The sequence below is a fragment of the Tursiops truncatus genome, chromosome 3 (genome assembly GCF_011762595.2).
Source record: "Tursiops truncatus isolate mTurTru1 chromosome 3, mTurTru1.mat.Y, whole genome shotgun sequence".
NCBI lineage: Eukaryota > Metazoa > Chordata > Mammalia > Artiodactyla > Delphinidae > Tursiops > Tursiops truncatus.
In genome coordinates, this window is record NC_047036.1 from 160,586,389 (window position 1) to 160,599,942 (window position 13,554).

The window sequence follows — 13,554 nt, forward strand, 5'->3', positions numbered from 1 at the left end:
AAGGAGAGCTAAATGGGTAACTTTTCTGGGGCACAGGAATTAAATGGTTGCCGTTCTTAGGAAAAGAGGAACTCTTCCTGCAACACTCAAACACTGCTTAGAAAAAGCGCAGGGAGCACAGCTCCCTGGCAGTTCTTGACTAAGAAGGGTGAGGGGCCATCCGTTTCCTGCAATTCCTCTCTGGAGAGAGGAGAGGTGCTTTAAATCCCAAATTTCTCCTCTGGTTGGAGGAGGTACATGCAACTTAGAAATTTCCCAAGTTATCTTTAGAAATGAAGGCTAGGGCTTCCCTGGTGGCGCAGTGGTTAAGAATCCGCCTGCCAATGCAGGGGACACGGGTTTGAGCCCTGGTGGGGGAAGATCCCACATGCCGCGGAGCAACTAAGCCCGTGCGCCGCCACTACTGAGCCTGCGCTCTAGAGCCCGCGAGCCACAATTACTGAGCCTGTGAAGCCCGTGCTCCTAGACCCCGTGCTCTGCAACAAGAGAAGCCACCGCAGTGAGAAGCCCGTGCACCCGCAAGGAAGAAGTAGCCCCTGCTCGCTGCAACTAGAGAAAGCCCACGCAGCAAGGAAGACCCAACGCAAACAAAAATTAATTAAATAAATATTTAAAAAAAAAAAGAAACATAGGCCGGGGACATGCAGCCCCCACTGCCCCCCAGATCAGGGAGGAACAAGGCCAGTGGCTCCCACTAGGGCTCAGAAAACAGGCAGGGTATGTTCTCTAAATACTCTCCAGGAAAGGCAGTGGACCCTGAGCTCCCCAAATTCTCCTTAGTAAAGCGGACAGGGGCCCGAATCCCGTCAAATCTTCTTTGAACAGAGAGCGGTGGTGGAGGGTGGTCCTGAACATACAAAATCATTCTTTTCCTGGCAATTCTCAGAAAAGTGGGCAGGGCAAGAATAGCTAAAACTCTTCTCAGAAAGAGGGGTCAGGGGCAAGATTCCTCAAGGTTTTCCTTAGAACGGGGGCCGGAGGCAAGAAACCCAAGATTCACCTCAGAAGAGAGTCGAACCCGTGACTCTAGTCAGAAGAGAGCCCAGGGCCAACGAAACCCCTCGGAAACAGGGCCGCGCCGCAGCTCGCCCAGTGTCCTTAGAGCGCGCCTCATGAGGCCCCGCCCACTGCCCGGCGTAACCGCCCCACGCCCGCCGGGCCCAGGCCACCTCCGATGCATTGTGGGTGGGGCGCCCCTGCTGAGCACTGCGGGGAACCCCCTGCCCATCCAGTTGTTGGCCGCCGGGCAGCCCGGCGTAACCCCCCGCCAATGTCCGAGCGAGCCGGCCACGGATTAACGCGTCCTCATGCCCCACCCCTCGCGGTGTTCCTACCCTGAAGATAAGCTCCGCCCCACAGCACCCTGACTGGACCTGAGGCCCGCTACACTCTCCCATTGGCAGGCCGCCTGTCAGTCACCTCGTCCCGCCTCCTTGGGCCCGCCCAGGCCCTCAGCCTTATCCCGAGGGCCAGCCGGCCACCGCGCTCATTGGCCGTCGGCTGCTGTCCGTCATGAGTATGGCCACGCCCTCTTCGGGGCGCGGATCCCGGGAACCCTGGCTGGACCTCATTGGCCTGCGGCGCCGCCACTCAGTGAGACGCGCCTCAACCCGGAAGTGTGCGAGGCGAAATCTGCCTAGCAACCGGGGAAGCCGGGCTGCGAAGCGGGCAATTTCAGTGTGAGACGGAGCGGCGAGACCGAGCGGCGGCTTCGAGCGCTGTGCGGCGGCTCCTCCCGCCCGGGGTCAGCGCCCCAGCGCGCGCACGCGCACCCCCGCCGCCCGAACGCGCTCCGCGCCGCTCGCTCAGTTAGTCCGTCGATAGTCCGTCGTCTTGTCGCCGCGCCGCCGCCACCGCGGGCGCCACCTGAAGGAGCTGCCGCCGCGGAACCCGAGCGGACTGGATACGACCCTGCCACCCGAGGCCGCCCAGGGCCGAACAGCCGCCCGCAGAGGCGCCGAGCAACTTCGGTGAGTGAGGGGCGGGCGCCGCTGGTGGCGGGTCCCCGGCTTCCGGTGTCCCGGGCTTCTCTGGGGCTTCCGCTTCTCTGAGGGGGCCGCTTCCATGCGTGGACCCCCTTGTCTGAGGAGACCTGCTTCCCTAAACCCCGCCTCTCTGATAGGAGCCTCCCTTCCCTGAGGGTGCCCCATCTCTTTGAGGGACCGCCTGCCTCCGTGAGGGGCGCCTTCTCCGAGGGCCCCCGCCTCTTTGAGACTACCGCTCCCAACTTCTCTAAGGGGATCCCTGCTTCTCCGAGGGATTGCTTTTTGAGGGATCCCCTGCGTTTCTGGGACCCCCATGTCTTCCCTGAGGGACCCCCACTTCTCTCAGGGAGATATCCCTGCTTCTAGGGCACACTTCCCCTCACTTCTCTGGGGGACCCCCACCTCTGCGAGGAGATCCCTGCTTCTCTGAGCTGTTGTCCCACTGTTCTGTGTTCCTTTTTGGCCCTTGCCTTTTTAAGGTGTCCCCCACTTTTCACAGGTCTCCCTTTCCCCCTACCTTTCTGCGTTGCTCTCCCTGCTTTTCTGTCCCCACTTCTTTGGATGACTTCCTCCTTTTCCCAAGTGCACCCCAACTAATCTGAGGTGTTCCTGCTTCTGTCAGAATCCTTGTTGGAGGTGTTCCCCACTTTTCTGATTTGACCCCACTTTTGATGGGACCCGCTACTTTTTGATGAGTACCTCCATTTTACTGAGGGGGCCCTCTACTCTGAAATGCCCATACGTCTGACTGGATCCTTATTTACTTGAGGAATGTTCCCCACTTTTCCAAAAAAGTTCCCATTCTGGGGGGGACTCCTACTAATCTGTGGATGCTGCAGTGTTTGGAGGGGTCCCTGGCTTCTCCAGAGGTCCTCCCCGTAATATGAGATGTCCCACTTCTGTTAGGCTCCTCACATCTCTGAAATGTGCCTGCACTCTTTCAAGATAGCTCCTCTCTGATGGAGGACACAGTGGATTTCTTCACTTCTCTAAAGGGTCCCCCTGAATTCCCAGGGGTTCCCCTTCCACTTGCCTGAGGACATGCCTCCTTTCCTGAGGTTTCCCTCCTGATTTGCTAAGGGAGAAACTCTTCCGTCATTTTTCCTTCGAGCCCTCAACTTCAGTGGTACCCACTTCTCTCTATTCTGGAAGGAGAGATCAGAAATATACCCCTCCCATCTTCAGTCTTCTTTCTTGCCGGATTAGGGCTATTCTCTGAACTTTTACCTCAGCTTCCAGGGACCTGGAGGAATTTGTGATTGGAAGGGAAATTGGGAGACAGGCAAAAATAATGCTGTTTTCTTTCATCCTTTAAGACCTGCTAGATTTGGGGGAGCAGGAGCTGTTGTCGAAGGACAGTCTTGGTTGCTCCATTTTTGAGTCATGGGGCCACCACAGTGTTGTCAGGCCAGTGTAGAGGCAGGAGGGACAGAGCTGGAGCATTGTACCCCATTATCACACTTTCAACTTCCTGTCCCATTCCTCAGTCCTCCCTCTGCATAGTATAACTCACCCCCCCAAAAAAAGAAAAAAAAAAAAAGAGAAGAAAAACGCTCTTTCAGTTCTTCCAGCTGTGTTTTCTATCCCTAGGCCCTCTGATTTACCCCTTGATCTCCAGTGGATCCTCAATTTGTGGGCCACTCGGGTTTGAAAGGCAGAGCAAGAAGCAGGAAATGGGTCACCTTAGATCCAGGAAGGGTGGAAGGGAGGCAAGGAACAGGGGATTTGAATTCATTTCTCTAAGTTTTAGGTGACTTCAGCTTGGCTCAAAGGAAGTTTTTACGTGGCTTTTACAAATCTCATGTGTACCTTTTTTTTTTAATGGCCCACCCTGGATTCCAAGTTCACTCCAGTAGCTAATTTTATCTGTTTTGCCAAACGCAGAGCTCTCTGGAGCCCAAGTAGATGAATGCTGGCATTGAGAGATGGTCCAAAGGACAGGAATGAACTCAGTTTGAAACCTGAGTAACTTGTAACCACTTCGTGTCCATGCACAAGTTTCAGGCTAAAAATGTGGGGAAAATGTTCCTGAAGTGGAGTTCTGAAATATAGGCTGAACTTGGTTGGTTTAGCATTTCAACCAGTTCTTCCCTCTGATTCTGCTAGAACTGCAGTTCACTTTACAAGTTTGACTTAAGACTGTCTCTCCTGTTCATTTCCATCTGGGTCTTGCTTAATTTGAGTCCTTTGTGAAGACTCCTGCCGAGGCTATAATTTGAGTTCTAAATCTGTCAGTGGACCATGTGGACACAAGTTTCAACTCGAGCTATTTTCTTCTGTGGAGAAGCGCTTGGAGAGTTTCCTGGGCCCTCTGCTCCTGGGGTAGTCAAGTCCAGGCAGGAAGCTGCTACAGACTTGGTTGCTCCCCTACTGCCTCTTCCTGGTCAGCTTGCCCTGAGGGGAAGAGGAAATTTGGTGGGGAGCTCGGGGCTTAAGGTGTCCTGAGACAGGGCAGAGAAGTGCTGGCACATGTTTGTTATTTGAAAATGAAGCCCATAGGACCAGCAAGGTGAGGTGTTAGGGAAGAGGGAACTTTGAAGTCAGAAGGACCTGATTCAGATTCTGGGTCTGTCCTTCCTAGCTGTGTGGCCTTGGATAAGTTATGGCACAAGATCAGCACGTTACTAAATATTTGAGGGGGTCACATCTCTGTGAATGTGTGTAAAGGCGCCTACAAATGGGAAGTGCTTCCTAGATGTGTGAATGAATGAATCTGAGATAACAAACAGGAGGCAGCCAACACAGCGCCTAGCACATGGTTGGTGTGCAATAGGTTGGTTGTTGTGCTCAGGAGATTATGGTTCTGGTCTGGACTCCCAGACAGGAAGCACTTGACATTTTGCCAAGGCCAAATATGCCCGCAGAGCGAAGAGAAAGAAACTCGGAGTGTCTCGTGCAAAACCCACTGCCCACCTGGGTCTAGTAGTGTTTTTCTGTGTTCAGATAGCAGACGTGAGATGGATTTGCTGTGTGACAGGGGTTTGTGTTTGCCTTCGCCTTGCTTTCTCTCTCTGTAAAATGGGGTAATTTGTGAGTTAAGGCCATGGAGATGTATTACTATAATTAGACCACAGGCGAGATAGAAGATTATTACTAGCTTGAATTGTGGGAAGAAAAAGAAGGTGAACCATAAAGGATCACGGCCATATTTTGGGACTGCTTGACTGAGCGATATGCAGCAGTTACCTGATGAGTGATCTCTTCTTACACGTTAGAACCTTGGAAGAAGAACCGTTCTTTTAGGGTAATGGATCAGATTTGGGGACAAAAGACTGGAAAAGTGATGTACAAAGGCATTTATTGGCACAAAAGAATAGTACATTGAGTGTGTGGCTTAGTGCCCATGAGGAGATCAGGATTCACCTTGAGTTCCCAAGGATTCAGAGAGCTGTGAAGATGCTAACTCAAACTCTGGGGATGGAGGCTGGGGTGGGCAGGACACTTTTTATCTTTTTTGAGAGGGTTTTGTCTTAGCAATTAGTGAAAGCCTTAACATCATGGCTGGTGAGTTGGGTCCAGCCTTTTTCACTTATTCATGTGGGGACAGATGGCACTTGCCCTTGATAGCTAAAACCCGGGTTGCGGGTGAATAGTGGGTGAAGAATCTGAGCTAGGCCCCCACTGCACTGCTTCCAAGTTTGAAGAAAAGGGTTTTTCCCCCTCTCTTGAAATATCCCCTTTCCCTCCCTCTGCCCCCATCCCCCCCCCACACAGAGTGAATTTACTATTGAAGCCAGGAAATATCTGCCAGTCTTAAATTTCTCTTAATTCTTTTAAGGACATTTATTCCATTATATGGGAAAGGAGCAAAGTTTATTATTTTTAAAATATAAAACATAGGGTAAACAACTTTAAGGGGATTATTATCCCTTTTGAAATTATGATGTCCCTTGTGTGCCACAGACTTCACTCTGGTGGATGGTGGCGCCACCACCAAGTCCCTTTTATCTAACGGGAAGTTTTTTAAACTTTTTTTTGAATTGAAAGATCCTTACAGCAATAAAAACCCTCGGATAGTTAGAAACGATATTGATCTAGGTACATTTATTAGATGTAATGTAACGTGGTTATCCGTTGGTGGGCAGCTCTAAAAAGGTATGTGGGTCGCAACACTGCCCAGCTTCTAACTGGACAATAAACTGTTGATTTATGTAACTGAAATAGCTGGGGAAGTCAGGGTTTCCTTCCTGTTGGAGACAGCACTGGGGGCATTAAATCCCTGTGGGATTTTGATGATAAGAAAGAAGCTGACCTCCCTCGGAATTGGGGAATAACTACTGTATGGAGTCGTTCCATCCAAATGAATGGATGTTGTTATTTTGAATTTCTAGTATTAATTTTGGCTTTATCCTCTCTGCAACCTGGCTGCCTTTGTTTACACTGGTGCATTGTTTGAATATGAATTTGTCTCTCCAAACTGGCCTATAAGGGACGTTTAAACACTCAAGTAAGGGCTTAACTTGGCACAAGTTTTCCTGTGTGGCCATAAGGTAGGGTTTTTTTGTTTTTTAATACAACTAAAATTGGATTGAAAAATAGAAAGTGTTAGATTTTCTGGCTCATATAACTTCCTATGCCAGCAAATAATTCAGCAATAAATGTGTGCCAGTGATGTGCTAGGCATACCATGCTGGGTGCTGGGGGCCTAGCAGTGAGCTGGGCCCCCAGGGACAGATGCAGTCAGCCCTCAAGGATCTTACATCCCAGTCACAGACAAGTAAACAAATGAATGAAAGAATATCTCAGGGCTTCTTTGGGCATATTCCTGGATGTTGGGAGTTTGGGGTGGAGTTTCTTGGAGGTTTGGAAGTGAAACCTTACTACCCTTCTAATTTCCTCACTGGACTCCTTGCTTCTGTTTCCTCCTTCTGAAAGGAAGCAGAAATTATGGTGTTTTCCCGGTTGATTGTTGGCTTTTGGCACTAGTTGATCCAGGATGACTGTGGCTGTAGTCTTGGAGAAACAAAAGAGAGTCTGGAATGGTTATTGCCAGGAGCATTTTCAGCTTTACTTTTCTTGAAGTTGGTAGCAGTGTGTTTTTGGAATCCTGTGGCATTTCTTCATGGCAGTGCATATTATGCAAAGAGGTAAACAGCTATTAAAACCCTTCTCGCCTTGTTTTAAATCTTAAAAAAAAAAAAAAATCAGACAAGGGTAGTGCTTGGCTGTTGTTTATGGCATAGGAAAAGTGAGATTTCAAATAGGTGGACTGCTTTGTCATGTATCAGTAGGTTCTTGGTGCACAGAGTTCCCTCTGCCCTAGGGTTCCCTCTTGTATTGGGACTGGGGAAGCACTATTTTGATCTTCCTATGTTGTGGCCCGGATTTGATGTTAGTCCACATAGATCAATTATGTGACAGGTGCTTTTCTTAAGTAGGTGTATTTTTGAGGGGTGGAGCCAGAGAGCCGGGGTGGATATTCATTCAGGGCCCAGGGCCCAGCAGGGGAGAGAGAGCATATTACAAGGAGAGTTTCTGGTAGTCTGTCTTCTTTTCCTTTCCCTTCACCCAAGTACTGACTCATGAGGTGAAGCGGAAGGCCCAGGCCGGAAGTGGGCGTGGACAAGCAATGCAACTGTGCACGTGACCAGACTCCCACCTCTGGGCTCTGTTGCCCTTGGGAAGTGGATGCATGCTCTCTCTTCATTTCCTGTTCCCCACACTCCAGGCTGAGTTCTTGGGCTCCAATTTGAGCATAGAAAACATGTTCAGGTTATCATTTTTTGCTCAGTAAGCTGCTTTGTCAGAACTGGGAGCCACCAGTGGACCTGCACCTAGCAGTTCTAGGGGCTCAGCTAATGTACCCACAAACTCAGGACTATCTGGCAGGGTGGTTAACAGGATGGTTTCCTATTGCATTATCACAGTGTTCCCTGCAGGAGCTTGCCTGCAGAGGGCTGCTCTGGAGATGTGTATAGAACTAAAGGAAGCAGACAGTAGATAGATCCTTCTGCAAGAGTGTGCTCTTGAAGAATTAATTTGTCTTTGTTGCTTTGTAAAAGTGCCCTGTGTGCAGTAGAAACTTTGGGGCCAGAAAGCCAGATTCTGCCACTTGCTGGCTGTGTGACCTCAGGAAGGTGGCCTAACTGCAAGTGGCCTAGCCTCTTTGAGCCTCAGTTTCATTTGTTGGGTGGGGATGGTAAGCACGAAGCAAGCAGCTGGATTGTTGTAGGTGCCTAGTAAAGGTAGTTGTTAGCAGAATCATACCAAGGCTGACTATTCCTCTTGAGGTTGGCACCCAAGTTTGGATAGCTATCTATGGCAGTTAATACTGCCCAAGAGCAAACCAGTCCACGTTGGGGCCACAGGCTGCTGCGTATGACTGAGGGCTGATGATCTAGAGGTTCCTGGATTGGCTGATTTTTGACAGTGGGTTCCTTAGTTCATCATAGCCTTACACTGCTGCTGCTGCCGCCGCCGCCACTGCACCACCTTGGTGTACCATATGGACTTGCAGTGCCTCCTGAAGCATGACAGGGTAACTAGGAAAAAGGCTCAAACCTACACTCTATGTGGCTATAGTATGTTGTAGGAAAAGCCTTACTTTTGAGTGTGATGGAAATATTCATTTAACTTGCTAAGGGTCAGGCACCTGGCTGGACACAGGAGCTCATATGCTACTAGAAAAAACAAGTTCATGAACTGATAACTGCAGCAAAATGCTGCAGTTGGATTGCGGAAGGAGAGCCTGCAAAGGAAGGGGCGATGGGGAGGGCTGCTTTTTAGGTGGCTACTCATTCCCAGGAGAGGAACAGCGTGGGCACCGTCAGGGACCTGGAGGTAAAGAAACAATCTGGTGAGTTCCCTTGACCTGAGGAGGTTATGCTCATCTAAAAATCAGAGTTTGAACTGAGCACCTTTGGCAAGAAAAGCCCAAAGTTACCTTCAAAGGTAGAGAGTCTTATAAAATGTGCCATAGTAGGATTCAAGATTGAACTCTAAAATAATATTTAAATTGAGCTCTGAATAAGTATTTTCAATCAGAAACCAATGATGGCCAGTGAAATCAGACCATGCAGACTCTATTTATAATAGTATGCAGTCTACATGGAGTTTCAGGAGGACAGATAATGGGGGCTGCTTCTGAATTTTTTTCCTTTGAGAATTGTCATTTAAGCTGGTCTAAAACTCTTAATACAGCAGAACAGTTTTTTTTTTTTGGCTGCGTTGGGTCTTCGTTGCTGTGCACAGGCTTTCTTTGCTCTCTGTGGCAGGTGGGGGCTACTCTTCGTTGCAGTGCACGGGCTTCTTATTGCGGTGGCTTCTCTTGTTGCAGAGCATGGGCTCTAGGCGCGTGGGCTTCAGTAGTTGCAGCACGCGGGCTCAGTAGTTGTGGTGCACGGGCTTAGTTGCTCCGCGGCATATGGGATCTTCCCCGGCCAGGGATCGAACCCGTGTCCCCTGCATTGGCAGGCGGATTCTTAACCACTGTGCCACTAGGGAAGTCCCCAGAACAGTTTTTTAACTTGCATGACATTTTCAAGGTTTAGGCTTTATATTTATACTTAACCTCTTAAAGTATCTCTATTGAAGGTTGATTTTTGAGCCAAATTTGAAAAAAAGATTTTACTGCTCCCAAACCAGGAGTTGGTAAAATTATAGGCCTGACTAGGTCAACATGCAAGAGGACATGGTGTTTGTTATCAAGCTGTGAAGGAGAAAACTAGAAAGACCCGCCTCCTGAATTTCCTATAGTGAAATGCTGGGCACCAGTGGAGGAGGGGAGTATTCATCCTATTAGGAAAACTTTGGGGAGGAATGTTTTCCTCTTTCCTATGTTAGGTTGGAAGATCTGCCATTTAATAACTGGGGAGGGGGGTGTGAACTGGATACCAAGTTTTTAAAACATGTTTTTCTTCATGTCTAAACCAAGGATGTTTATTAGCAGGCCACTGATGTGATTAATACTCTTTCTTTGTTAAGCAGGTTTGAATAGGTTGATCTCTAGACTTAAGACTGTCATATAGCATTTTTTTTTTTCTGGTAGTTTTCTGATTTTTTTCCTGTTAATTCTTTAATTCATAGAAAACATGGTTCACTTACTAACTTTTCAAAGACTTAAAATTGACCTAAATTAGATATGCATATTTTTTTTTTTGTAAGCCATATATAGACACAAAAGAGATATTCCTTGCCAACTGGTGACACATGCAGATGAAGACAGAGTGGGAGATACACTTCCGGTTCACAATGATACTTCTGAGCAGTTTGTATTTAACCCTTTAGGGAAGCATTTGTGCTCAGAGCCCTGTAACAGTGGGATATCGTCAGGGCCACACAGAGACTAACTGCAGATGGAGCCTGAACTCCATGTTGCATCTACACTAAGCGTTCAGAATTGTGGTTAGAAACGATACTCAAAACAAACACATGTTGACAAAGTGGCTCATCTCTAGAGAGCTGTGCTTCAGAGAGCTTTTCTGCATACACGACAGGGATGGGGCAGATGGGTGCTTATCTGTCTCCCACAAACTCCTAATCTAGTGTAAAAGTGTTGTGATTTAAAAAATGACATTTGTTGTAGAAGCTGTAATGTGTTGGGAGTATTGTATTTTTCATAAAGCATAGTCCCTTTAACTATTTTCTGGTCCTTGAAAAAAGTACCAAAAATATCAAAGTACTAGGGAAATCAAATTCACATAGAAATGAATCTTTTCCTTTCCTTTCCCAACCAATTGCTTTGCAATCTCACCATCTGAGAGTGAATTTGGGGTGAAATAAGAAACTTTAAAATAATCCTCTTAGAGATTGTGGTTATATTGTCCCTAAACTCAATGAAAATAGTTTTAGACTTTAGAGTACTAAGAGTGCAAAGTGTGGAAAGTAGTGCTCTTTTTCATAAAGGTACTTTTTTTTTTAAACTTGGTACACTTTTGTAAATTAATTAATTAATTTATATTTTAAATTTTTGGCTGCACTGGGTCTTTGTTGCTGTGCGCGGGCTTTCTCTAGCTGCGGTGCACGGGCTTCTCATTGTGGTGGCTTCTCTTGTTGAGGAGCACGGGCTCTAGGTGCACGGGCTTCAGCAGTTGTGGCTCGTGAGCTCTAGAGCGCAGGCTCAGTAGTTGTGGCACACAGGCATAGTTGCTCCACGGCACGTGGGATCTTCCCGGGCCAGCGCTCGAACCCATGTCCCCTGCATTGGCATGCGGATTCTTAACCACTGTGCCACCAGGGAAGTCCGAAACTTGGTACACTTTTGAATGAACAACTTGTTTATTCTTTGGAAAGCTTCTCAGAAAACAAGAGGGAGCCTAGTGTCACTGTTTGATAGCAGTAATCTAAAAATTGGTTAAAGTCTACATAACTAGGTCTGCTTAGCTTGTGAATTGAAGTGGTCCACAGTTCATTCCGTGTTCTGAGAGAGAAAGCCACCTAGAAAGTTTAAAGTTAATGAATCCATCCCTTTGCAGCCCTGTCTGCCCCAAAGCCCTCACACTCCAGGAGTAGCCAGCTCTGGCCCTTGCTTCTGCTGTTCTGGATGCCTGGGATGTTCATCCATTAAGAGCTAGCTCAAATGTCACATCCATAAAGATCTCCCAGACCCCTCTCCAGGGAGGGGAGCAGCCTCTTCCTTTGTGATTCCTGTCTTTTCTATGAATGCATTTTCTGCATTGAAAGCATTCTATGTCTTTCTGTGCCACCAGCCTGTGAACTTCTGGAGCTGGTGCCTACAGACTCCCCAGCCTACAAAACCCTTGTGATGAGAGGTCTCTTAGACGGTTCTTGTTGACCGGTGTTTATAATGTAAGATATCTTAAATTTTGTCCACCAGGAACTTTAAAGACATTTTCTGATTAAAACCCCAAAAGTACAGTACCTTAAACATTTAGTAGGTGATGCTACTCCTTTTCAGTTGGTTTCACACTATTGTTGAGCCTTTGACCAATTTCTACTTTATAAAAGGGGACACGAACATGGATTTGGCCCAAATTTCTTTTCTTCAGTCCCTTTGTTGTACAGGAATTAGCTCAGTTGGTTTTTGGAAGTTTATCTAATAGTACATTAGAAAGATAATTAGAATATTTCTGCAGTGGTTAGGGTGGAAGGAGGCTTGGCTATTATTAGCAAGGATCTGGTCTGAAGGATATGAAGTAAATTCGGCAGAAATTTTTGTTTAACTTAATAACAGAAGTGTTTTTAGAGTATCATGTTAACTGGTACCCATAACTATTAATTGACTGCCTTGTTCTTAGGGCAGAGGGGAAAAACTTCAGGAGAAACATGGTTCTAGCCCTAGTTGTCTCTTAAATTAGGGTTTCTTCAGTTTTAGAATGGCATGTGAAGGTGATTGCATCATATTTCATAATCACCCAGCTGAACTATTTGCTGTTTAGTTCAGTACTATAGGCACAAGGTCTTTAGGCCAAGCAGTCTCAGCATTCACCCGCCTGAGCATCTGGTACCCCAAACAGGTCTGGATTCACTATCGCTTTTTCCATCTACACACTTGGCCCTCTCTTCCCATCACAGAAGTAAACTCTATTTCACCCTTTCCCAGCTGGAGAAGTTGGCACTGTCCCCTGGAGCAGCCCACCTGTCACCAGTGCACACCTCAGTCCATGGGGGTGTGTGTGTCATTAATATGTCACAGCTGATGCCTCCCTCTTTATTTTTTTAAATAAATTTATTTATTTATTTATGGCTGCGTTGGGTCTTAATTGCTACGCGCGGGCTTTCTGTAGATGCGAAGAGTGGTGGCTTCTCTTGTTGCGGAGCGCGGGCTTCTCACTGTTGTGGCTTCTCTTGTTGCAGAGCATGGGCTCTAGGGGAGCTGGCTTCAGTAGTTGTGGCGCGTGGGCTCAGTAGTCGTGGCTCGCGGGCTCTAGAGCACAGGCTCACATGTGGTGCATGGGCTTAGTTGCTCTGCGGCATGTGGGATCTTCCCGGACCAGGGCTCGAACCCGTGTCCCCTGCATTGGCAGGCGGATTCTTAACCACTGCGCCACCAGGGAAGTCCCATGCCTCCCTCTTTAAAACAGGATGGTTGTCACCTTGGTGACTCCTACGGGGTTTGCCAGCTCAGATTCTGGAATCCCTGTGTCAATCTCAAGTCTTGGGTCTCCCACCTGACCACACTTTGCTCTGTTTATAGTTAATTAAGTTGGCATTAATCAAGAGCCAGGTGAGGAGCAGTGAGGTAATATTTTGCTTCTATTGCTTTAATATACATCATCTGATTAATCGTCGAGTAAAGCAGTTCTCAAAATAAACAGCTGTCGAATTAGAGTGAAAATCATTTCCTTTAAACTATCTTTGCATATGGGATTAGGGAGTTTCCTGCATTCCTATACCAAGTTACCTGTTTGAGAATAAACTGTTTTTGTTTGGTTTTTGAATTTGAACATTCGAATTTCTTAGTAGCAAAGCAAATTGCTGACAAATCTGGGTCAGGGAAGGTGTTTGGGGGTCAACAACTTGTATTTTGTATCATTTTTAGTTTAAGGAATGCTTCTTTTTTGGCCCTGGGGAAGTTGTGCCAGATGTTGGCATTAAGCCCTTGGAAGATTTTGGGGGTAGGATTGATTGGGGGTGGAATCAACAACAAAAAGTTGCCAATTAGGTGTGG

At 47.5% G+C, this 13,554-nt stretch overlaps 1 protein-coding gene across 1 annotated transcript in view; it reads left to right on the forward strand.

Annotated features, from left to right (window-relative positions):
• The first annotated feature begins 1,647 nt into the window (after nt 1–1,647).
• Nucleotides 1,648–13,554, forward strand: part of GATAD2A (GATA zinc finger domain containing 2A) — a 98,966-nt gene continuing 87,059 nt past the window's right edge. The window contains exon 1 of the mRNA XM_033854052.2: nt 1,648–1,970. The gene's annotated coding sequence lies outside the window, so the exon portion shown is untranslated. The remainder of the gene's footprint in view (nt 1,971–13,554) is intronic.